The sequence below is a fragment of the Sciurus vulgaris genome (assembly GCF_902686455.1).
Source record: "Sciurus vulgaris genome assembly, chromosome: 2".
In the NCBI taxonomy this organism is placed as follows: domain Eukaryota; kingdom Metazoa; phylum Chordata; class Mammalia; order Rodentia; family Sciuridae; genus Sciurus; species Sciurus vulgaris.
Genome location: NC_136462.1, coordinates 80,327,900 through 80,345,488, shown reverse-complemented (window position 1 = coordinate 80,345,488; position 17,589 = coordinate 80,327,900). Strand labels below are relative to the sequence as shown.

Genomic DNA, 17,589 nt, shown 5'->3' with positions numbered 1-17,589 from the left:
AAAAAAACCAATACCTGGATTCTACCATCAGAGATTCCAGAAGTAGAAGTCTGGGGTAGATCTGGTAATCATTATTTTTAAATCTCTCTTGGTAATTCATATTGTTCAAATTGAAAAAAAAAAATCTTCACTAATGTGTATTAACTCTCAATATTCTCATTTGCAAATGAAAGAGGGAATAAAGGAATTTATAAAATGAGGATTTTATTTGGGATCTTTAAATTCTCTTAAAACCCCTTTGTTCCCCAATTCTTTTGACCTAAGAGAGAAAAGAAGCAAATTCCCAGATCCATAGAGCTGCCTTGGAGCTGGGTTTGGGGAGACAATCTGACTTAGGTTATATCTCCCCAAGTCCTCCCTCTACTGAGGGAACAGCGAGCTCATATATCAAGTTTGGCCTATCACAGCAGAGCAGGATTCTGAAATTCTTCCCAGCACCACACAAGACACTGTGAGACTAGAAATAAAACCCATCCCACCAATGCTTGGTGAAAGAAAAAAATGAAAACAGGTTTTAGAAACACAAAGACATTGCCTGGTGAGAGCAGACAAGTATAAGTGTTGACAAATATATTTGTATTGTTTCAAGGCTCTTAATGGATATGATTTCTTGAAAATAAACTTTTCTCTTCAGTTGACATATAACTAAAACCATTGCTACTGATTATGAAAAATGAATCTTACACCAAACTATGTACTTCCCACATAGGTCAAATACAGTTGTGAAAACAGAGTGGGTGGTGCTGGGGATGTAGCTCAATAGTAGAGCATTTAAAAGAAACCAAATGGGTAACATACTTTTTTCAAATTAAATTGAAGTTTACCTGTAAATGCAACAGAGTAGATTAGAAGTCAAGGTAAATTATGAGTCAGACAATTAAACATGGCAATAGCTGTAGTTTAGACCAATTTAGTTTTTTCTTTGTTTTTCTCCTTTGGGACACTAGCTTAGTATGGTTTCTGAAATTGTATTCTGGGTAGGGCTGGGTTGTATTAATGATGCTCTGTGTGAGCTTCTCTGAGGTCCTCCCTTTAATAAACATACTACAGGTAGCACTTGATTAACAGATATTATTGACCAGTTCTTTAAAGGAATTGGGGAGTCCCAGGAGTTCATCATCCTCAGAAAAGACAAACTCATCTTAGAGTACTACATTTGGTCCTGATTTGTCTACAAATCTCTCCTCTCGAAATGTATAGTAGGAAGAAGGCTTGTTTTCTCTCTCTCTCTCTCTCTCTCTCTCTCTCTCTCTCTCTCTCTCTCTCTCTCTCTCTCTTACAGTACTTGGGACTAAACCCAGGGGTGCTTTACTGCTGAGCTACATACCCCCAGTCCTTTTCATTATTTATTTAGAGACAGGGTCTTGCTAAATTCCCCAGGATGACTTGAACCTGCAGTCCTCCTGCCTCAGTCTCCTGAGTAGCTAGGATTACAGGCATGCACCACACCTGGCCTATTTAACATTGATCTATCTAGACATACCCTCTTGATGTTAGAAGCAGATAATGACACCAGCAATGTTTATTATTATATGATATTGTTTTGGAAAGCCTCTTCAAATTAATAAGCTATGAAAGGAAATGATGGTTAGAGAATTTGAAAAGGAAGAAACTGTTATATGTTGCCTATAAATGATGAAGTAGGGAAAGAAGAAAACATGGATCAATTTAAAACTTGTAGAATCACAGCAAGTGTTTAAAAATAGTTTGATATAAGTGTGTGTTTTATTACCGTTTTAAAAATAGTTCTATATTTGAAGTGGTTATACATCACCTAGGGAAGAGAATGAACACACATATACACACACAAACTAAATGTGACCTGTGTTATAAAAATAACATTTTATTTGGAAATTGCTGATATTTGAAAGCAAACAAGATAAGCACAGCCAATGAAAATGCCTGCTGACTCAGTGCTGATCATACAACACAGCGTGTACCTTGGTGAATTCATCACACATCATGGACCCCAGGTTGGTTAGTTTGAAGTGTGATTTTGTTTTTAGAAAAATAGAATGTGACTTCAACCAAATTCATAGGTCACCTGATATAACCCAGGATGATAATTTTTAACATGTTAAGGATATTTAAACAGTCACATTTCCTGATGTGCAAATGTCATCATGACCAATGCAACCTAACAAACCAAATCATAATTAGTAGGTTGCTTGGGGAGTATAGAATTAGAGAGAAAGGCGACCATGGAAACATTGAAATGTCTATAGTCATTAAGCAATAATGGAACTCTGACAGGTGAAATTTTGTGTCAAGGTCCAGCATTCAATGGACACTTAGTCAATTCCGCCTTTTGATTTCTTCTTTTTAATGTTTCATTACTGACTATCTTGGCCCTTTTATTCACACATTTTTTATTTACTTTATTTTTTGTAACTCAGGGTTTAAAAACAAATAGTGTACTATAGGAGAGGAAAAATAATTTTTTCTTCATCCCTCATAAGTTCACAGTCAGAACAGACCACCATAACAAAAGACAGATTAAAAAGAGAAAACAAAAAGAAATGTATTAATATATGCATTATATATGTATATAGGAAATACCCAGAGAACAAGTTATTTCTCAAAGAGGTAGCTTTGAATTCCAGCTTACATAGCACCTTAAACAAAGAACAATATATATTTTTTTCCAGTTTTTAAAAGGAAGATTTATTTAACAAATTTCACTTAGTACAATACATCTAAATGGAAATCACAATACAAGGAAATATTTAAATCAAAGCCTCAGAATTTCATACAAATGACATGACCAAACTCCTGAAGTATTGTTATTACAGCTCAAAATTGTCCCAGATCTTAAAAAAAAATAAAATGAAATAAAAGTGTATACTCACGTGTCTTACAGGATATTAAATCAAAAGCTAGAATTAACAAACATGCCAAATGTTTTCACTTTGAATCGTAGATACAGCTCCTATATTTGAGTTTTACAGAAAAGCATGTTTCTCAACATGCATCTGAAGTTTTCAATATACTGTGGTATAAGAGCAACATTTAACATAAGTGAAACTGCTTTAACCTAAATATGCTTACTTCTTAGGTATACTCCTACAACATAACTAACTTGAGGAAAGCTGAAAGTTGTTTTAACAGTTATGGTCAATACTGAACTTTGTTATTACATCCTAGATGAATGTTTCAGTGTTCAAAATTACTGAGCTTAAAGTTTGAAAACAATCTTGACTTCCACTTTACAGTAAGCATGAATCACAAGCCTGTAATGCAGAACTGTTAAACTTAACTTTTGTTTTCTTAAAAAAGGAGAAAGAAAGGAAGAAATGAAAGAAAACTGACCAAGAGTGATCAAAATCAATTTTATTACCCGTTTACCAATCATACTGGATATACTAGACATCCCTCCCATTCTATTCAGCTCCCATAAATGCACAGCTTTTATTTCTGCAGTAGCTGTTTAGTACTCCTTCTTTACCTAAGCAAGGTTTGACTGATAGTCTCTGGAGTTTTCCTGCAGAACTTGGCCATAACCACTCATACTGCTCTGACCACCATAACCACCTCCATAACCACCACTCAGCTGCTGGCTAGCAGGACCCCATAACTAGATTGGTTGGATAAGCCCATCCCTCCCATCATTTGGCTACCATAAGCATCACCACTTGCCCCTGCTATAGAATTCAAAAAATGTTCTACATAGCTGTGATGATAAGCCCCTCCACTTGTTCCTGCAGTAGAATTCAAAAAGAGCTCCACATATCTGTGTTGCATATTAGCTTTATCTTTTGCCACAGCTGCCACAGCATCTTCATGAGTAGCAAATTCAATGTCTGCCTCACCAGTAACTCTGCCATCTGGTCCAATTTCAATGTCTACTCTCATGGGGTTAAGAGGTGAGGAAAATTGTAAATATCGTTCTCAGTGGCTCTGTAAGGTAACCCCCTCATGTGTACACAATGCCCTGTGGTGCTCTGGAAACTGGACCCACCATCTCCATACCTATGATCAGACATTCCTGAGAAACAGTAATTGAGGTCTCTTCCAAATCTATCAGACCCAAAGCCATACCTGTCATTATAGCCACCATGGTCATCACAGCCTCCATACCCTCCACCATATGCACCCTGCCTCATCCTCTCAAAACGGGCTCCTCTGCCAATGCTATTATACCCTCTGCCAGCTCCTGGCCTGTCATAAGGACCTGGCCGCTGCATAGCCATGAGCTTTCTAGAGGGGTCATAGTGGGTTCAGACTTCAGCTGTGCTACTCTTGAAGATTTCAATGTACCTGTGCCCTATCCTTTCCTTGTGTTTCTTTAAGGCCTTTTCAGCTATCTCCTGTGAAGCAAATTGCCCAAAAGCCTCCCCTGTGCTCCGCCCCTGAAAGTCCACCGGCAGTGTCATCCCATTTGGCACAATTTTCAACCCTGAAAAGAACTGAACAATCTCTTCCTTGCTACAGCCAAATGGGAGTCCTCTAAGCAGGACGAAGCCATCGTTGGCAGTATCAGGACTATTTGGACCTGTACGCTTCAACATCCAATCCATTTCAACACTGTTGGACTTGAATACTTCAACATATCTATGCCCCATGGTTTCTCTGTCCTTCTTCAAAGCCAATTTCTCTTCATCTTCAGATTCAAATTCAACAAATGCTTCACCACTTGGTCTGCCTTCTCTGGTGTAGATGAAACGAATACCTGATGTGCCATTTTGGATTTTGCAATCAGAGAAGAAGCACATCACTTCATCAGCTGAGCAAGACCAGGGTAGGCCCCTGACCTTCACCACGAACCCTTCTCTGTCCTTCGGTGCTCAGCATCATGGTGACTGTTGGGCTCTTGGTGGCAAGCTTGGCTCAATGCAATTTCAATGTGACTCTAACAATACCAGGTAATTTTCCTCCTTCTTCCCTCAAACAGCTATAGCGAGACAGTAGACAATGACCAGAACTACTTCTCAGAACAATATATTTTTAAAGGAGTGACATGACAAAGGAAACGAACTTGAGCCTCTAGCCAAATTGTGGAAAAACAAATAAATGACAACTAAAAGCTATTTAGTAACACTTATTAATGTAGTTTCTTATGGTACCATCTCCAGGACATATAAGATGTTTTCTGTGTTTATCTTTGTCCTCTCTGGTAGGGAGGGGAGGAGGAATACCTTGTGTCTTTCTAAGTTCACATCCTGATTTTACTCAAAAAAAAGGGAGAGTTTTCCTGTATCTGCTGCTTCTCAATATTTTCAGCTCAAAACGATCCTTATGCCAAAGAGGATCTAGTCTCCCACAGGAGATATTTCTCTGATATTCCTATCAAAGATGCAGCACATGAATTTAATCATGAAGAAGCATAAAACCCTAAATCTACAAAAAAAAAAAAAAATTGACCTGTAAGATTCAAAAGTATCAGGAAATGAAAGTCAAGAAAAGACTAAGAAAGGCCGGGTCTATAGCTTAATGTTAAGGTGCTTAGCAGGCACAAGACCCTGGGCTCCATCACCAGCATTGCAAAAGCATAAAACAAAAAATAAAACAAACAAACAAACAAACAAAAACTAAGAAATCACTCCAGACTAAAGGAAAATGAGTAGATATACAACTAAAAGCAACATGTGATTCTAAACTGGAATCTTGTGCTATATAAGACACAACTGCAAACTTGAATATGAGACCTGAGGATTAGATGGTAGTAACATATGGATGGTCATTTCCTGATTTTTTTTTTTTTTTTTTTTTTTTGACCAGGGATTGAACCCAGGGGCTCTTAACCACTGAGCCACATCCCCAGCCTTTTTAAAAAATATTTTATTTAAAGACAGGGTCTCACTGAGTTGCTTAGGGCCTCACTATGTTGCTGAAGCTGACTTTGAACTCGTGATCCTTCTGTCTCAGCCTCCCGAGCTGCTGGAATTACAGGCATGCACTATTGCACCTGGCTTCTTTCCTGATTTTTGATGGCTGTTTCCTAATGTTTCATTTTGCTCAACTAGAGAAAATGCCCTTGTTTGTATGAAATAGATAGTAGTGCATTGAGGTCGGGAGAGGATAATGATACCATCTGTTAGGTCAGAATTTGGGTGACTATATGACAGAGAGCGGAGCAACTGAGGCAAAGTGCAGCGCGCCGCCTGGAGACCAACGGGGCAGGAAAACTCCACTGACCCTTACCTCCACCTGTCACTCAGCAGGACCCCCGCCCATTCCAGCCTATAAAGACCCTGGGCAGCTGGGGCCTCGTGCGATTTTCTCAGGCTCTGTACCCTGACCTGTACCCTGGGGGCTGGGAATTTCACCAGAAATTCCAATAAAGCTTGCTTCAGCCGCTTTCTGTCGGATTTTATTTGGCCACTAGCCTGCCCCGAGCTTATACCATCGGTTATCAGAACAAGTTCTGCTTCCTCAAATGTTGAAGTATAACACCAGAGAAGCACGTCAAAGCAAGCATATGAAGCAGGTTTTATTTAGAGGTAGTAACAGACCTCTCCTAGGAGGGAGAAGGGGGCCATGGCTGGTGTTCTGGTACCCCAAGAAGTGAGAGCACCCTGCATCTTTTATAGATTAGAGTCTCCTTTGTTCTCCTGCTCTCTCCCTGCTTATCTTTCTCCTTCCTGCCTACCTGACTAGGCCCAGGAGATACTAGTGAGATGGTAATAGGTAAGAAGTAGATGGACAGGGGGAAGGGCCAAATGGAGTGATCCAGGCAGGTAGCAGCCCAGGGGGCATAAATTAGCCATTCCCTGCCTGCAGCCTTTTAGGAGGAGGCAGGTAAACATGGTGATCAAAGGGCTCTGGAGACACTGATATTCCATTCTCCCAGGGGCAGTCTCCAACTTCCCAGACTCAGATGGCCTCCATTTCCTTGATTCGACCCAATCACCTATAATTTTGGCTTCAATAATGTATCTGCAATTTGGTTTATGTCTCAATTGGTTCAAGAAAAAGAAAACACTTGGGCTAAAACTCTACTTGCAATTTTTAAGTACACTTGAAATGTTATTTCAAAATGCAAAGGAAATCTTATTTTAAAGTATCTTAGTAGGAAATACATGAAGGATTTCTAAATATGAAGACCAGTTGTAAATTTTCAAATGCAAGCTTGTTGTAAAATATTCAAAAACAGAGACATAAGACTGAGCACAAGAAAGTCTGGGACAAAAGGACATGAATGTTCTTGAGTGATACCCTAAGATACTTGTAAAGACAGGCTGAGAAGACACCTGGGTGCTCTGGCCTCTCAAAAGATGAGGAAGTAAAAGCAAAAGAGATATAGGTGGAGTCAGAAACAATACACTAATCGCAGGAAACACTCAGGTGAGCCTATAAGACTACGATGAACTATTTGGACTTTAAATGGAAGAGATAAACAACAACACAGACTCACATGGAAATCATTTTAGACAAATCCTGCATCCTTCCTTGACAATTTAGAATTAGGAAATTCAGGAATATTTTGTTTTGCTTCAACAAAGCATTCGATAAACTATCTCAATACAGTGGCTACCCTTCTAACTGATTAAACCAGGTCTTATGATGCTGTAATGTGCCACAGATCTGTCTCCACAAACCTGTCTTTTTTTGTGATATTTCCAAATGGATAGAGAAGGTGAAATACCATTACAATAGATGACATAATATATAGAAAGAGTAAATAACGTGGATGATAGAGTCGAGACCCAAAAAGGTCTTACCACACTGAAGCAGTAGATTACATCCAACAAGATAAAAGATAAAATCACACAAGAACAATTTTTTTTTTTTTTTTTTTTTGTCCTTGGAACAGAAAACCAGTTGCATATGTACAGGACTGGTGTTGGGTGGTAATAAGTAGCTTATCAGCAGAACTTTTACTCACTCAGCGTTGAGAGTCTACCCATGTGGGGCTGTGTTAGGCACTGGAAATTCAAGAGCAAGTGCAAGCGTTCCTTCCTTCAGTGACTTTGCTGCCTAGTGAGGGATAAGAACAAGTAAACAGGAAATTATGTTACATGGCAAAGACCACCAGTACCACTCAACTTTGGTGGGATTAGGAAACTTTTCCGAGAGCAAGTCACAACCCAGTGGGGACCCAAAAAGTAGTTGGTGTTATGTAATGTTGAGGGTAAGAGCTTTCCAAGCAGATGCAGTGGCAATGCAATGACCTGTGGATAAGGGAAAGAGAGACTGGCTGGGCTTGTAGAGCCCTGGGGAGCCTTGGGACAGCAACAGGGGTCAGAGGAGCTGGAGAAGGGAGTGGTCAAGGAGAGGGTATCAACTTGAACTTTACCCTGAGGATTGCAGGCTTTTAAACAGAATGTCAGATTTATTGTTTTTAAAGGATCACTGAAGCCATAAGGTAGGGAATGGATTAAAGTGGGGCCAGCCTGGGAACAGGGAGATTATCAAAGAGCCAATTATAGTAAATAACCTAGCAGAAATAATGATGGCCTGAAATAAACAATAGTAATGAAAAGCAGTGGACAGTTGAAGATATGAGAGAGGGAAGATCTACAGAACATGGTGATTGATTGCTTTATGGCAATAGGAGAAGGGAAAAGTAAAACAGAGAATTGCATTGTCCTATGTAGCAATTAATTTGTCATTTGACGCTTTTAATAACACTATTAGATAGATACGATTATTATGTCTACTTTACAGAGGAGCAAATTCAGAGAAGTTAAATAACTTGTCAGAGTTCAGGATAGAAAATAATATATTTGATATTCAAACTTATAAATTAAAATGCAATGGACTGGGCACTAATTTCTAATATTAATTATTAGGCATAAACAAGAAATGATATTTTTAAAATATTAATTCCAGTTTAAAGATATGTAACTGTCCTATTTTCTGAACTTCAAGTCTTTGTGCATAGACATTCATACAGAAAGGATGGTAAAGCAACATTCAACATCTCCCTTTGTTACTAATGTAATGTCCACCAGCCGAGGAGGCACGAAGGTACTTGGCAGTGAAGACTACAGGGATTATGGCTTACTTGACTTATTTACAAAGACTTAAAAGACACAGGAGGGTATTCAGCATAATGAGAAAGACAGACTGCTAAATTTTATGATTGTCTTCAAAGGAATAACAGACTAATAACTGACTTCTCAATAGAGATGTTGTAAGCCAGTAAAAAGTGGGCTATTAAATTTAAAGTACTGAAAGAAAATCATTGCCAACTTAGAAGTATCTAAAAATGTCACTTAAAAATGAAGATCAAGTATGCATTATGAATATGTAATTCATCCCACCATTATGCACAACTATAACGCACCAAAAATACAGAAAAAAATTAAAAAGTTAAAATTCTTCTTTTAAGAAAAGAAGAAAGCCAAGGGCTGAAGATATAGTTCAGTGGTAGAATCCCTGCCAAGTATGTGCCTGTGTTTGCTCTACAGCACGCCAAAAAGAAGGTGGTCAAATAAAACATTTTCAGATAAAAATAAAATAAAACTCTAGTAGAGTTTATAACTAGCAGTCTCTCACTAGAAGAAACTTCAAAGGATGAATTTCAGGCTGAAGAGAAAAGTCATCAGATGGAAATTGGAAATTCAGGAAGGAATGAAAAGAGCAAGATAAATATGTAAGCAAACATTTAAAATTTTTGGTGTTCTAGAACATTAATGTCTTATGAAATTAAAAGCATAAAATTATACAATGTTATTAACAGAATTTGAGTCTTATAAATTCAATCAAGTGTTCAAGAGATGGCTAAATGTATTGATTACTTTTAGACTTTATTTAGTAAGCAATTTCAAATTTCTAGAATAAACAATTAAAAGAATAGGTACACAGTGTATGAATTCCAAGCTAGAAGAGATATTAAATGAAACATGGATCAGGTAGGGTAGTCTAGGTTGTGCTGCAGTAGCAAAGCCTCAAAATTTCAGTGGTTGAAGGTTTAATTCTCATTTCTTGCTACATGTTCATGCTGGTCAAACAAAGGGTTCTGCCACTGGAGTTACTTGGGAACACAAGCTGACTCAGGCCGAATGTTGGCACGCAGTTTCACAGTCACAGAGACAAAGAACAGAACACAACAAACTAGAGACCGGCTCTTTACCCTCCTCCAGAAGGGCCATATGCCACTTCTACTCATTTTGCTGACCAGAGAAAGTCATATGGTCACATCTAAGTACAAGGGACAGAGACTGGGGTCCTTCTAGGTGTCTGAAACAAGAGAACTGATCATTGTGACTAGCCTTCAAACTTTTATAGGGTTATACAAATACACAACTAATCCAAAAGAAAAAAGGAAAAGGAAATACCAAATAAAGGAGATATAAAAAAGACAAAATAAGATGGTAGATATACACTGAGGAAGATGGTGATGAATTACAATAAATGTAAATGGTACAGTTAAAAGGTAAGATTGATGAGTGGGGGAAATCTAACTCTGTGTTTACAAAAAAACTTCAAATTATTCATGAAAACTTGATAATGAAAAGGTAGATAGTAATATACCATAATATTGTAGTATATCCATGTTTCAGAATCCTATAGAGCATAAAAATTAATGAAATATGCCTATTGATAGCAATATGAATGAATTTAATAAGCATAATGTTGAGTTTAGTCATGAAAAATACATAGAAATTTTTTTTAATAATGTATTTTTTTATTGTAAACAAATGGGATACATATTGTTTCTCTGTACATGGTGTAAAGGCATACCATTTGTGTAATCATAAATTTACGTAGAGTAATGTTGTCTGATTCATTCTGTTATTTTTTCCCTTCCCCCCACCCCTCCCACCCCTCTTTTCCCTCTATACAGTCCTTCCTTCCTCCATACTTGCCCCCCTCCCTAACCCTAACTCTAACCCTAACACTAACCGTACCCTCCCCCCATTATATGTCATCATCCACTTATTAGCGTTATCATTCTTCCTTTGACTTTTTGAGATTGGCTTATCTCACTTAGCATGATATCCTCCAATTTCATCCATTTGCCTGCAAATGCCATAATTTTATCATTCTTTATGGCTGAGTAATATTCCATTGTATATATATATATATATACCACAGTTTCTTTATCCATTCATTAATTGAAGGACATCTAGGTTGGTTCCCCAGTCTGGCTATTGTGAATTGAGCAGCTATGAACATTGATGTGGCTGTATCTCTATAGTATGCTGATTTTAAGTCCTTTCGGTATAGGCCAAGGAGTGGGATAGCTGGGTCAAATGGTGGTTCCATTCCAAGTTTTCGAAGGAATCTCCACACTGCTTTCCAGAGTGGCTGCACTAATTTGGAGCCCCACCAGCAATGTATGAGTGTACCTTTCTCCCCACATCCTCGCCAACACCTGTTGTTGCTCGTATTCTTGAAAATCGCCATTCTAATTGGGGTGAGATGGAATCTTAGGGTGGTTTTGATTTGCATTTCTCTTATTACTAGAGATGGTGAACATTTTTCCATATGTTTGTTGATTGCTTGTAGATCTTCTGTGAAGTGTCTATTCATTTCCTTAGCCCATTTGTCGACTGGATTATTTGTATTCTTAGAGTACAGTTTTTTGAGTTCTTTATAGATTCTGGAGATTAACACTCTATCTGAAGTATGATTGGCAAAGATATTCTCCCACTCTGTAGGCTCTTTCTTCGCATTGCTGATAGTTTCCTTTGCTGAGAGAAAGCTTTTAAGTTTGAATCTATCCCAGTTATTGATTCCTGCTTTTATTTCTTGTGCTATGGGAGTCCTGTTAAGGAAGTCTTGTCCTAAGCCAACATGTTGAAGATCTGGACCTACTTTTTCTTCTATAATCTGCAGGGTCTCTGGTCTGATTCCGAGGTCCTTATTCCATTTTGAGTTTAGTTTCGTGCATGGTGAGAGATATGGGTTTAGTTTCATTCTGTTGCATATGGATTCCAATTCTCCCAGCACCATTTGTTGAAGAGGCTATCTTTTCTCCATTGCATATTTTTGGCACCTTTGTCTAGGATGAGAAAATTGTATTTATTTGGGTTTGTGTCCGTGTCCTCTATTCTGTACCATTGATCTACCTTTCTATTTTGATACCAGTACCATGCTGTTTTTGTTACTATTACTTTGTAGTAGAGTTGAAGATCTGGTATTGCAATACCCCCTGTTTCACTCTTCCTGCTAAGGATTGCTTTAGCTATTCTGGGTTTCTTATTCTTCCAGATGAATTTCATAATTACTTGCTCTATGTCTGTAAGGTACGTCATTGGGATTTTAATTGGAATTGCATTGAATTTGTATAGCACTTTAGGTAGTATGGCCATTTTGACAATATTAATTCTTCCTATCCAAGAACATGGAAGATCTTTCCATCTTCTAAGGTGTTCTTTAATTTCTTTCTTTAGTGTTCTGTAGTTCTCATTGTAGAGGTCGTTCACCTCTTTTGTGAGATTGATTCCCAAGTATTTTAGTTTTTTCAAGGCTATTGTGAATGGGATAGTTTTCCTAATTTCTCTTTCTGAAGATTCATCACTTATGTATAAAAATGCATTGGATTTATGAGCATTGATCTTGTAACCTGCTACTTTACTGAATTCACTTATGAGTTCTAAGAGTTTTCTGGTGGAATTTCCAGGTTTCTCTAAATATATAATCATGTCATCAGCGAACAGAGATAGTTTGAGTTCTTCTTTTCCAATTCGTATCCCTTTAATTTCTTTGGTTTGTCTAATTGCTCTGGCTAGAGTCTCAAGAACAATGTTGAATAGAAGTGGTGAAAGAGGGCATCCCTGCCTTGTTCCAGTTTTTAGGGAGAATGCTTTCAGTTTTTCTCCATTTAGAATGATATTAGCCATGGGCTTAGCATAAATGGCCTTTACAATGTTAAGGAATGTTCCCACTATCCCTATTTTTTCTAGTGTTTTGAGCATGAAGGGGTGCTGTGTTTTATCAAATGCTTTTTCTGCATCTATTGAAATAATCATGTTATTCTTGACTTTAAGTCTATTGATATGGTGAATGACATTTATTGATTTCCTGATGTTGAACCAACCTTGCATCCCTGGATGAAACCCACTTGATCATGGTGCACTATCTTTTTAATATGTTTTTGTATGCGATTTGCTAAAATTTTGTTGAGAATTTTCGCGTCGATGTTCATTAAGGATATTGGTCTGAAATTTTCTTTCCTCGATGTGTCTCTGTCTGGTTTAGGCATCAGTGTGATATTGGCTTCATAGAATGAGTTTGGGAGGGTTCCCTCCTCTTCTATTTTATGGAATACTTTGAGAAGTATTGGAATGAGCTCTTCTTTAAAGGTTTTGTAGAACTCGGCTGAGAACCCATCTGGTCCCGGACTTTTCTTTGTTGGTAGGCTTTTGATGACTTCTTCTATTTCAGTACTTGAAATTGGTCTATTTAAATTGTGTATGTCCTCCTCATTCAGTTTAGGCAATTCGTATGTCTCTAGAAATCTGTTGATGTCTTCAAAATTTTCTATTTTGTTGGAGTATAGATTTTCAAAATAGCTTCTAATTATGTTTTGTATTTCAATCCTGTCTGTTGTGATATTTCCTTGTTCATTCCGAATTTTAGTGATTTGGGTTTTCTCTCGTCTTCTCTTTGTTAGTGTGGCTAAAGGTTTATCAATTTTGTTTATTTTTTTGAAGAACCAACTATTTATTTTGTCAATTTTTTGTGTTGTTTCTTTTGTTTCAATTTCATTGATTTCAGCTCTGAGTTTAACTATTTCCTGTCTTCTACTACTTTTGGTGCTGGTCTGTTCTTCTTTTTCTAGGGCTTTGAGCTGTAGTGTTAGGTCGTTTATTTGTTGAGTTTTACTTCTTTTATTAAATGCGCTCCATGAAATAAATTTCCCTCTAAGTACTGCTTTCATAGTGTCCCAGAGATTTTGATATGATGTTTCTTTGTTCTCATTTACCTCTAAGAATTTTTTAATTTCCTTCCTAATATCTTCTGTTATCCATTCATCATATAATAGCATATTGTTTAATCTCCAGATGTTGGAATAGTTTCTGTGTTTTACTCTTTCATTTATTTCTAACTTCAATCCATTATGATCTGATAGAATACAAGGCAGTGTCTCTATCTTCTTGTATTTGCTAACATTAGCTTTGTGGCATAATATATGGTCTATTTTAGAGAAGGATCCATGTGCTGCTGAGAAGAAAGTGTATTCGCTCTTGGTTGGATGGTATATTCTATAAATGTCCGTTAAGTCTAAATTATTGATTGTGTTATTGAGATCTATGGTTTCTTTGTTCAATTCTTGTTTGGAAGATCTGTCGAGTGGTGAGAGAGGCGTGTTAAAATCACCTAGTATTATTGTGTTATGGTCTATTTGGTTTCTGAAATTGAGAAGGATTTGTTTGACATACGTGGATGAGCCACTGTTTGGGGCATAGATGTTTATGATTGTTATATCTTGCTGATTTATGCTTCCCTTAAGCAGTATGAAATGACCTTCTTTATCCCTTCTGACTAACTTTGGCTTGAAGTCCACATTATCGGAAATGAGGATGGATACTCCAGCTTTTTTGCTGAGTCCATGTGCATGGTATGTTTTTCCCCATCCTTTCACCTTTAGTCTATGGGTATCTTTTTCTATGAGGTGAGTCTCTTGTAGGCAACATATTGTTGGATCCTTCTTTTTAATCCAATCTGCCAGTCTATGTCTTTTGATTGATGAATTCAGGCCATTAACATTCAGGGTTATTATTGAGATATGATTTGGTTTCCCGGTCATATGGTTCATTTTTAAATTTTATTTATTTATTTATTTGACACTACTTGGTTCCTCCTTTATTTGACAATTCCTTTAGGATAAATCCTCCCTTTGCTGATTTGCTTCTTTGTTTTTCATCTCTTCCTCATGGAATATTTTGCTGAGAATGTTCTGTAATGCTGGCTTTCTTTTTGTAAATTCTTTTAGCTTTTGTTTATCTTGGAAGGATTTTATTTCATCGTCAAATTTGAAGGTAAGTTTTGCTGGGTATAAGATTCTTGGTTGGCATCCATTTTCTTTCAGGGCTTGAAAAATGTTGTTCCAGGCCCTTGTAGCTTTTAGGGTCTGGATTGAAAAATCTGCTGATATCCGTATTGGTTTCCCCCTGAATGTAATTTGGTTCTTTTCTCTCACAGCCTTTAAAATTCTGTCTTTATTTTGTATGTTAGGTATTTTCATTATAATGTGCCTTGGTGTGGGTCTGTTGTAATTTTGTGTATTTGGAGTCCTATAAGCCTCTTGAACTTGATTTTCCATTTCATTCTTCAGATTTGGGAAATTTTCTGATATTATTTCATGGAATAGATTGTTCATTCCTTTGGTTTGTTTCTCTAGGCCTTCCTCAATTCCAATAATTCTTAAATTTGGCCTTTTCATGATATCCCATAGTTCTTGTAGATTCTGTTCATGATTTCTTACCATCTTCTCTGTTTGTTCAACTTTGTTTTCAAGGTTAAATATTTTGTCTTCAATGTCTGAGGTTCTGTCTTCCAGGTGTTCTATCCTACTGGATATGCTTTCTATGGAGTTCTTAATTTGGTTTATTGTTTCCTTCATGTCAAGGATTTCTGTTTGGTTTTTTTTCAATATCTCTAACTCTTTATTGAAGTGATCTTTTGCTTCCTGTATTTGCTCTTTTAACTGTCGATTGGTGCGATCATTCAATGCCTGCATTTGCTCTTTCATCTCATCATTCAGTGCGTGCATTTGCTCTTTTGTCTCATCGTTTGCTTCTCTGATCATTTTAATTATGTACATTCTGAACTCCTTTTCTGTCATTTCTTCTGCCATGCTGTCATTGGGTTTTATTGATGTAACATCTAGATTTGTTTGCAGCATTTTCTTTCCTTGTTTTCTCATATTGTTCAGGTATCAGTGGACCGCTGAGATATTGCAGATTTCCTCTATTGACTTACAGTTCCTTGAAGATTTCTATATATATCCCCTCTTAGCCTTCAGTAGGCTGAAGTCTTGGAGGAAGTTGATAATGTGGTGCGCCACAAAGAAGCTACCTCTCTAGGAGTGGTGGCCTTCAGGTGGGGTATATTCCCTGCTAGTGGTCAGAGGTGCCTCCACTTGTTGACCAATGGTCGTCTAAAGGGGAACTAGGCTGCAGGCTGAGGCAAGGCTTGTTTGGGCCTGTGTCTCTGGTTTTACCGTCCTTGTGGGGAATCTTCACCCACCAGGGAAGACTCACCGGGTGGGGCGGTCTCGCTGGTCAGTTCCCCTCTTAGAGGTTCCCCTCAATTTACAGCTACCGCCTGGGCTGGACTGCCTTCCTCTGTAAAGTTCCCAGGGGCCCAGCCCTACCTCCTGGGCCTGGGAGCCTCACCCTTCGCAGATGAATCTCCTTAGACTGCCCCTCCTCAGAGAATCTACCCGCAGGCCTGGAACCTTCGCTCCACCCTAAGCATGTCTCTGTGCGGCTCTTCCACCAAGAAGCCTCCTAGATCCTGGGACCCTGTTCTGCACCTAATCGCCTGGCTATGTGGCCCCTCCTCTGAGCAGCCACCTGGGGACCCGTACAATCACTCTGCGTCCCAGAGACCCGCCGCACGCCTCTTCCTCCAGACAGCCGCCCAGTATTCCGGTGCAGTCACTAGGAGTCTGAGCAACTCACTGTGTGCCTCCTCCTCCCACCAACCGCCCGTAGCCCTGGGCAATCACTCCGAGTCGAAGTGACCCTCCCTGTTCCTCCTCCTCCTCCAGGTAACCCCCTGGGTGTTCAGGAGCGGTCACTCTAAGTGGCTCTGAATCTACGTGACCCGCTGCACGCGTCCTCTGGGCAGCCGCCTGGATCTCTGGTGCGGCCACTGGAGACCAAGCGACCCACCGTGCTTCTCCTCCAGGCAGCCCCCCTGTGTTCAGGAGCGGTCGCTTTAAGTCCAAACAACTCACCACTCGCCTTCTCCTCTGAGCAGCTGCCTGGAGCTCTAATGCAATCACCGAGAGTTCAAATGACCTGCTACGTTCCTCCTACTACTACTACTACTCCTCCAGGCAGGCCCCGGTGTTCAGAAGTGGTCTGAGTCCAAACAGCCTCCCGGGCCGCTTCTCCTCTGGCAACCGCCTGTAGCTCTGGTGCAGTCACTTCTAATCCAAGCGGCCACACTCCTCCTCCTCCTCCTCAGGGCAGGAGTGTTCAGAAGTGGTCACTCTGAGTCCAAACAGCTCTCCTCACTGCTCCTCCCCTGGGCAGCCACCGGAGCCCCAGTGGTTGCTCCGAGTCCCAGCGCTGTGCTGAGCGGCCTCCTCTATGACGCTCCCAGTTGTCCGAGTTCACTGCTCCAGCGGGGGGAGGGGCATCTCGCTGGCAGCTCTACTTCACAAAGTTCCCTGCATTCCGGGACTACCACCCCATCCGGGACGCCTCCCCAATGGGAGAGACTCACCCAGCTGCTTTGAGTTGGTCCCAAGTCTCTCAGTATCTCCTCTTTTGACTCCTGAGTCCTGGAGCAACATGAAATGCAGCCGCCCTCTAGGCCGCCATCTTGAAACCCCCTAGAAATTTTATTTATATAAAATTCAACAACAGACCAAATTAAAGAGATATATATCTAAATGGTACAACTATAAAAAGAAAAGAAATGTTCCTTCAGAAAAAAAAATTTTTTTTCCTCAAGGAAAAGAAGGGACTTTGGTCAAGGGGAAAAAAGCACATGGTTGGTGCTTTAGAAATGTTAGCA

General features: G+C 39.0%; 1 pseudogene across 1 annotated transcript; it reads right to left on the bottom strand.

Annotated features, from left to right (window-relative positions):
- Window positions 1-2,651: 2,651 nt before the first annotated feature.
- On the bottom strand, window positions 2,652-4,923 carry LOC306654754 (heterogeneous nuclear ribonucleoprotein H2-like; annotated as a pseudogene). The gene has a single exon. The product of its transcript is annotated as a heterogeneous nuclear ribonucleoprotein H2-like (transcript).
- Window positions 4,924-17,589: the final 12,666 nt, after the last annotated feature.